At 33.9% G+C, this 7373-nt stretch overlaps 1 pseudogene; it reads left to right on the plus strand.

Moving 5' to 3' along the window:
* The window catches only part of LOC145157357 (ribonucleoside-diphosphate reductase large subunit-like), a 28618-nt pseudogene extending 21882 nt beyond the window's left edge, over positions 1 to 6736 (plus strand).
* The last annotated feature ends 637 nt before the right edge of the window (positions 6737 to 7373 follow it).

Here is a 7373-nt window from a genome sequence, read left to right on the forward strand (position 1 = left end):
CTTCAAACCTAAAAGATAAATTTCTCGGGGTCTTCGGACACTTCGGGACGTTCTTCGGGTGTTAGGTATGATCACGGGGCTTCGGGGGGTTAAAAGTAGCTTAAAATAAAATTTAGGATGTAAAAGTATGAAAAATACCAACCAAAACCGGGGGGGTTCGCACCTCCCTTATATATGGTGCGAGGGCTTAGTTCCGAGGGGAGGAGAAGAAGGCACGCGTCGGACAGGTGGCGAGGGGGAAGGCTACACGTCTCGCTTCAGACGCCTCCACCGCGATGACACGCGTCGGATCCGGACTGGGCCGCGCCTTTGAATGAGTCAGCAGCTCGGACACGGGGCAGCTTCGCGGGCAAGGGTGACGTGGCCGAACCAGGACCTCACATATGCGAAGGTTCTCGGTTTTTGTGCCCCGAACTTCAAAATTTCTTAACTTTCGTATACGAGCTCCGTTTTTGACGTTCTTTATATGCACGCGTAAGCGAGATTATACTCTACAACTTTTCTTTAGACTCCGTTGGCTAAATTTGAATTTATTTTTAATATTATTATTTTTAATAGGCCGGGACAGGAAAATCCGTTAAAAATTCATAACTTCTTAATCTGACGTCCGTTTTCGTCTGTTTACCGTTGTACTACTATTGACGAGACCTTCGATTCGCATTTAGGTTGTGTTGGCTAAAAATTACTCGATCGAAAATTCGATTTTTTAGCTGTCTACTGCTAAGCTGAAACTTAGAAAAATCATAACTTCCTCATACGAATTCAGATTTGGGCATTGTTTTTATGCACGCTCTCGGTTTAACGAACACTACGAATTTCGTTTAGATCGCTAAGGCTAAAAAGCACTTTATCTTGAATTCACTTTTTACGTCACACAACGTCATGCCGGTTTTGTCGCGAAACTTCGACAGGTCATTACTTCTTCGTTATGACTCAGATTTCAGTATTCTTTATATCTCCGGAATCCTTATTTCAACCACTACAACTTTCTTCACAGATATCAGGTTTGTCTAACATTTCTTTTCGACGCTTATTTTTATCCTTAATTCATTAAATTATAATAATTAAGCATAAAACACATAATAATCAATAATACATCTTATTATTTCAAAACAAATTACAAAGGTTGGCCTAGACTATTACATCATCATTAGTACCTAGCCTAGAAACATGGGTGTTACAGTTAGGTTCATTTTTGTGTATCATTTTATTATATTTTCTTAATTATTTTCATGGCATGTGTGTATATATTTAGCATGAATTTCATACGTTTCATTGCATTGTTGGTTTGAGACAATTTTACACATTCAAACTTTAATTTGTGTAGATTTATGTAAGCGGGTAATGAGATCTATGCACACCGATACATGTCACATGGAAAACCTTGCAATCACGATTGAAGTCTCGTGAAAACATCCACGATAACGCAATAAAACAAAGTGATTTACAGATTTTTGGGAAATTTCGCAGCAATGTGCAGTCTTCTTAAAGTGATCCGATCGAGGGGTAAATGTGGTCCGATCGAGCTGAAATTTCAATGGGGTTTACCCAACCCACAGATCTTTAATTTGAACGGTGGAGTCGGAATTGGACAAAATTTGATGCACATTTGGGTCTTGTGAACAATAGCAGAGAAATCTATGCATAATTAAAATTCCAACAGCCCATTTGTGTGATTATTGTCACTTGGCAACCCGATAATTTTTATTCCAACAACCCACATCTTATTCTAGCAGCCCAATAATTTGTGTGAGTATTGTTTGACAGCCCTACGTGAGAATTGAGATGCAAAGAAAAAGAGGAGTGTTTGATTATTAAAAGGGAAAATGACTCTTGAGGGTAATTAACTTTTGCATTTGTACTCATTTGGTCCCTTTTTTTTTGTATTCAATATACCATCGAACTTGTTGTTTGCGTTCACCATAACCCTTTTGACCGACTTTTGACCTGTGATAGCCGGTCAAAGGGTTATGGTGAACACAAACAACAAGTTCGATGGTATATTGAGTACAAAAAAAAGGAAAGGGACCAAATGAGAACGAACTCAACAGTTGGTTACCCTCCTGAATCATTTTCCCTTTACTCATTTACAACAAATTCCACGTCATCTCTTACTGATATTAATGACTTTATGAGATTCATTCTTGCTTCTCTTCAAAGCATAACCCACGAAAGAACATTATTCATACATGTACAACTTTGTAATGCACTTGAATATTTATTAGGGGAATCTTGACTAAGCAGGCACATTTCATTACTACATTTACATTTCTAATCAAATGATTTATCGTATCATGGATTCTAGACAAGTCTACAAACGAGTGGAATCACAAGTGCTGTGATTTTTGAGTTTACTTAGCTTTAAGATCAAATTCATGGGATAAGCTACAACATCAATATGTACAATAGCATGCTGCTTTTGTAGACACATCACCATAATATACCTTGGGGTAAACGTTTATGCTGATAAATATACCTCTCATACACAGTCATATCCTTTTGCAGAGATGTGTTGACAGCTAACCACAGTAGGCATAGCATAGACCATGTTTTAACGAGTTTACCCCTTTGAAACGCTCTTCATATAATACGTTATAGCCAAAGAAGGTTGTAGTCTTTGATAATTTTGCAACTTTAATTTCATTTAACTTTTCAGGGAAAATGATTCAGGAGGGTAACCAACTGTTGAGTTCGTTCTCATTTGGTCCCTTTCCTTTTTTTTGTACTCAATATACCATGGAACTTGTTGTTTGTGTTCACCATAACCCTTTGACCGGCTATCACAGGTCAAAAGCCGGTCAAAAGGGTTATGGTGAACGCAAACAACAAGTTCGATGGTATATTGAATACAAAAAAAAGGAAAGTGACCAAATGAGTACAAACGCAAAAGTTAATTACCCTCAAGAGTCATTTTCCCTTATTAAAAAGGGGGATACACATTATTTTAGGGGGAGGCACGACGGCAACAAGGAGGATCGACGACTTGAAGCTTCTTTTTGGTTCTTAGCATAAAACAATTTTATTTACTTTATTTATTTTTTATTTTTATTTTTTTTAATTTGCTGATTACATAGTTTCCGGGTTTAGCCGTTTTAAACGGCTAAACCACCGTGGTTGATGTTTGAATTAGTTTAATTATTTAGACTCGTTTTAGATTTAATACACTCCCATCCATATGATTTCTGATTTTTATTAATTTCGTTGTTACAATTTTAGTTGGGCTTTAGCAACCCGGTTAGGATTTTAATAATAAATTGCTAATCAATTAATGGAATCTGTAATTGTTCTTTTAATTGGTCTAAGTGGAAAATAATACACTTGTGTTTTGAAATCATGTTGGTACAATGTAAATTCTCTGAGCTTACGTACGAGTTCATTGTGTTTGGTGTTTCGTTTGTGTTTTAATACGGCTCTCACCTAATTACAAATTGCTCGTTTGATAATTTTGTAGTGAGTCAGTTCTAATTGAAGCACTCATTTTAAATAGATAAGTTCGCAGCTTGGTTTATGAGTTTGTTTTAATTGAGTGTCTAGTAAAATGGGTTCCAAGAGCTTGTTGACAATCGTGACCAAACTAGGAATTATATAAAAATCATTGCACATAACAATCCATTATCACACGTCTAAATCAGTCTTTTCATGCTAATTCAATCATCAACTAGTTAGTACTTTGTGGTATTTACTTATCGTATTTTAGTTAACACGTCCGGTTTTGTAGTTTGAACTTCCTTTTTATGTAGTAGATCATATGATTTGATGTTCAATTTGTATTCTATCTAGTTAATTTGGCTTTGTGTTAATTAAAAAGTTTGATTTTAATTTTGATTCATTCTGGCCACTTGAATTAGGGTTAGATCGTTCAAGTTATTTGATTTGCAAAATCAATAAATGTTTTCTAAGTTAAAACCAATAACAAACATTAAATTGATTTTCATTGAATGATTTTAATGTAAACCAAAATCATGCATTCTTACGCTCCCGAACTTGTGAGGAGTATTGGATGTTGTTGGGAACACACACAAAACTTAATGTGATATTTCAATCTATTTATAAGAGTTTGTTTAGAGTAGATTAGTAAGGTTAGGTTTAATTCAAAGAACTTGTTTTAGTTAAACAACTTGGTGAATGAGAAGTGTTAAAATTTGTTAATACTTTCAAGTACCAACTGAGATTAGAATTTAATTTGACATCAATCATCATTATCTTGCATCATTAGGAAAATAAAACTCGAAACCGAATTATGTTCTTTTTCTAGTATTATTTTTTTACCGTATTTCATTTTAGTTTATTCGTTTTTAAATCCTCCCCCATATTTACTTTTTATGCATAGTAATAAAAACATGACTATTTTGATGTATTTATGGATTAAAATCGAGTCACTGAGGATCGACCTTCTTTTCTACTATTACTATTATTTTTAAATCATATAAATGCAAACAGGATTTATTTGTTTGATGGATTCGACACCCATCAAAATGGCGTCGTTGTCGAGGACTCGGTGTGTTTAATCAATTTATATGCCAATGTTTTCATGTATTTTTGATTGTTTGATGCTTAGTAATCATTGGAACAACATGCATATGAGATGTTTTTGATAAAAAAAATGTGATTTGAAAAAAAAAAGGACAGTCGACCATTAGGATTTTGTGTGGTGTACGTTTTCTTTTAAAAGCGAAAATGTTTGGTAAATTATTAATACTATTGACGACGGTGAGTGGAAAAACCGTCGTCCAAATACTAGCCCTTAAAACTCACTCAACTTTTCATCTGAGCCGCGTAAACTCCAATTCGGCGGTTGTTTGCAGTTCAGTCGTCTCCTCCGCACGCTTCTTTCTTCTTCTCCCCCACGTTCACCTCTTCAACCTCTCAACCGACTTCAACTAACTTCAAACTCCACCCCACGTTTCTCAATCGGCGTGATTATAAAAGAGAGCTTCACATCTCAATCAACATTTTTCTCCTCTACTTTGGTTTCGCTTTACAACAACGAAATCACCACTGAAATCCCTAATGATATCAGGAGCTTAATAAAATTTTCTATTCATCGAATGTTGTTTGTGGCCGGAAAAGACAGGGAAGGGGGATGGAGCTAGGGTCGTCGGTGAAAGGAGGTTGTGGGCTTCGTCCATGGATTCTTTCCTGGTGGTGGAAGGTGTTGGTGCGATTTCTAGTTTTAATGAAGACGAAGAAACAATTTTGGGTTTGGGTTTGATTTAAATTTAGTTTCCAGTTTTGGGTTTTCGTTTTTGTTTGATTTTTGTTTGTTCCAACCTTTTTTTTTCTCGATTAACATTCATATACCTCACATAATGTTGTGATTTAGTTGGTCGGTGCTGTTGTTGTCAAAATTACTAGACCTGATACTCTTTTCCATCAAAGAAGGGAGGTTAGTCTTATTCACTTGAATTTGCGAACAAATATTGATATATTTTGAGAAAAACAATTCATCATCAAAGCTACTGGTGCATATAGTCATAGTCAGGTAACTTAATTTTTGCACATAAATGGTAAATTTTAACATGAAATGTTTATTTTTGCTACTGAAATCAGGGTATGAACAGATTGCGTGACACCATTGTTGCTGGAATTAAAGTGCATGATGGTTTCTCTGCTGATACAGGTGATATTTTCTTGATAGATGGTGCAAGTCCAGGGGTAATTAGGGAATTTCTTAACAAAATGATCATCTTTATGGATATTGAATTGGAAAAAGGTAAGGTTTGTAGGGGTAATTGGGGAATTCCCCTTTTCAGATGTTGGTATTTCAATATCAAATTGAGTTTGATCATATAGGAAATTCGGTTGATTATATGTTTGTTTTATCTAATGGAATGGAATCACCTATTCCATTCCTTAGGCATTTTTTTTCACTTTTATTCATTTCATTATTTAACAAAATGAAAAATTGCTATACTACCCATTTTTTTTCTTTTACTGAACTTTTTTTTTTGTAGTGGTGAATTTGTTGTAGTGAACAAACATTTGCTATATGATTTGACTGAAATGGGGTTTTGATCTCTAACTCTCAAGAATAGGATCATTTATGAAGATGGATCTGTTCAGAAAATTTCTGAAATCAATGAGAATTTGAAAGCAATTTACAAGTATGATTTAAAACTCTATTTTCTTTTATTTATTATCCCTCTTTTTAACCTCATTCTAATGAGAAAACATGGTTTTTCAGAACTGTTTGGGAGATTAAACAAAGGACTTTTTGGTTTACATGGCAGCTGACCGAGGATGCTACATTGACCAAAGTCAAAGCCTAAACATTCATATGGATCAACCCAACTTTGGCAAACTCACTTCTTTGCATTTTCATGCTTCGTCTAAGGTATTAAAAACTATTTAAACTAAATTTAAATTATGAAATTGTTATTGTTTCTATATAGAAGAAAAAGTTTTAAAGTGAAAAATACAAGAAATGATTAAATATTAATGTTTGTGTTGTGTGTATCAGCGGCTTAAAACTGGGATGTATTATTTGCGATCAAGGGCTGCAGCTGATGCGATTAAGTTCACTGTTGATACTTCTATTCTCAAGGTAACTTATGATTTATATTGTTAAAATCATTTTTTTTGTTAAATTGTATAGACTAAAGTAATTGGAATGAATGTAGGAAAATATAAAGGCGACTGGTGAAGAAGACGACAAGACAAAAATGTCACAAATCGTGTGTTCTTTGATGAATCGTGAGGAATGCATGGCGTGTGGAAGTTAAAGTTGTTGAATAATTTGATTAATGTTTGAAACTAATGAAATGTAAAGTCTTGTATTTTTTTTATTAGGATTAGATGTTTGAAAAGTATTTTGTGCATATTGGTATCCGAGATGAGGGTATTTGGTTTAACTTTTAACTTATTATTATATAATATGGTATAAATATGTTAAAATTAAGTGTTACTTCATTTATTTGTTTTCATTGTGGTTATTCTGGTACTACTATGATTTTTGTTTTTATTTTCTTTAATATTTTCGAAATTGAAATTCAATGAAAAAAAAAACCATAGAAACAATAAGAATGTCATTCCGTAGATTGATTTGAAGACCAAAAGACTGCAACTCTCTTATTTAAGGATGAATATGTTGTTGTTATGGATAAAGATTGGAGGCCGAAATGATGAAACTAAAAAATAAGCGTAGTGCATAATACTACATATGGAAAAAATATAGAGAAGCTAAGTGGGAAGCAATTATGTTTTTTGTTTGTGAACCATTTCAAATTAGTAGGTGTTTTTAAACATGATTGTTTATGATAATATATAATTCTGACTAAATCATGGAAACATAAACCAAATATTAAATACATACTTCACAATCTTCTCCAAAATCATTTATTCTTGTAATACTGAAATCAAACCAGTATCAACCA

This window comes from Lactuca virosa, chromosome 2 (genome assembly GCF_052849685.1).
Source record: "Lactuca virosa cultivar CGN04683 chromosome 2, Lactuca_virosa_CGN04683_v6, whole genome shotgun sequence".
NCBI classification, from domain to species: domain Eukaryota; kingdom Viridiplantae; phylum Streptophyta; class Magnoliopsida; order Asterales; family Asteraceae; genus Lactuca; species Lactuca virosa.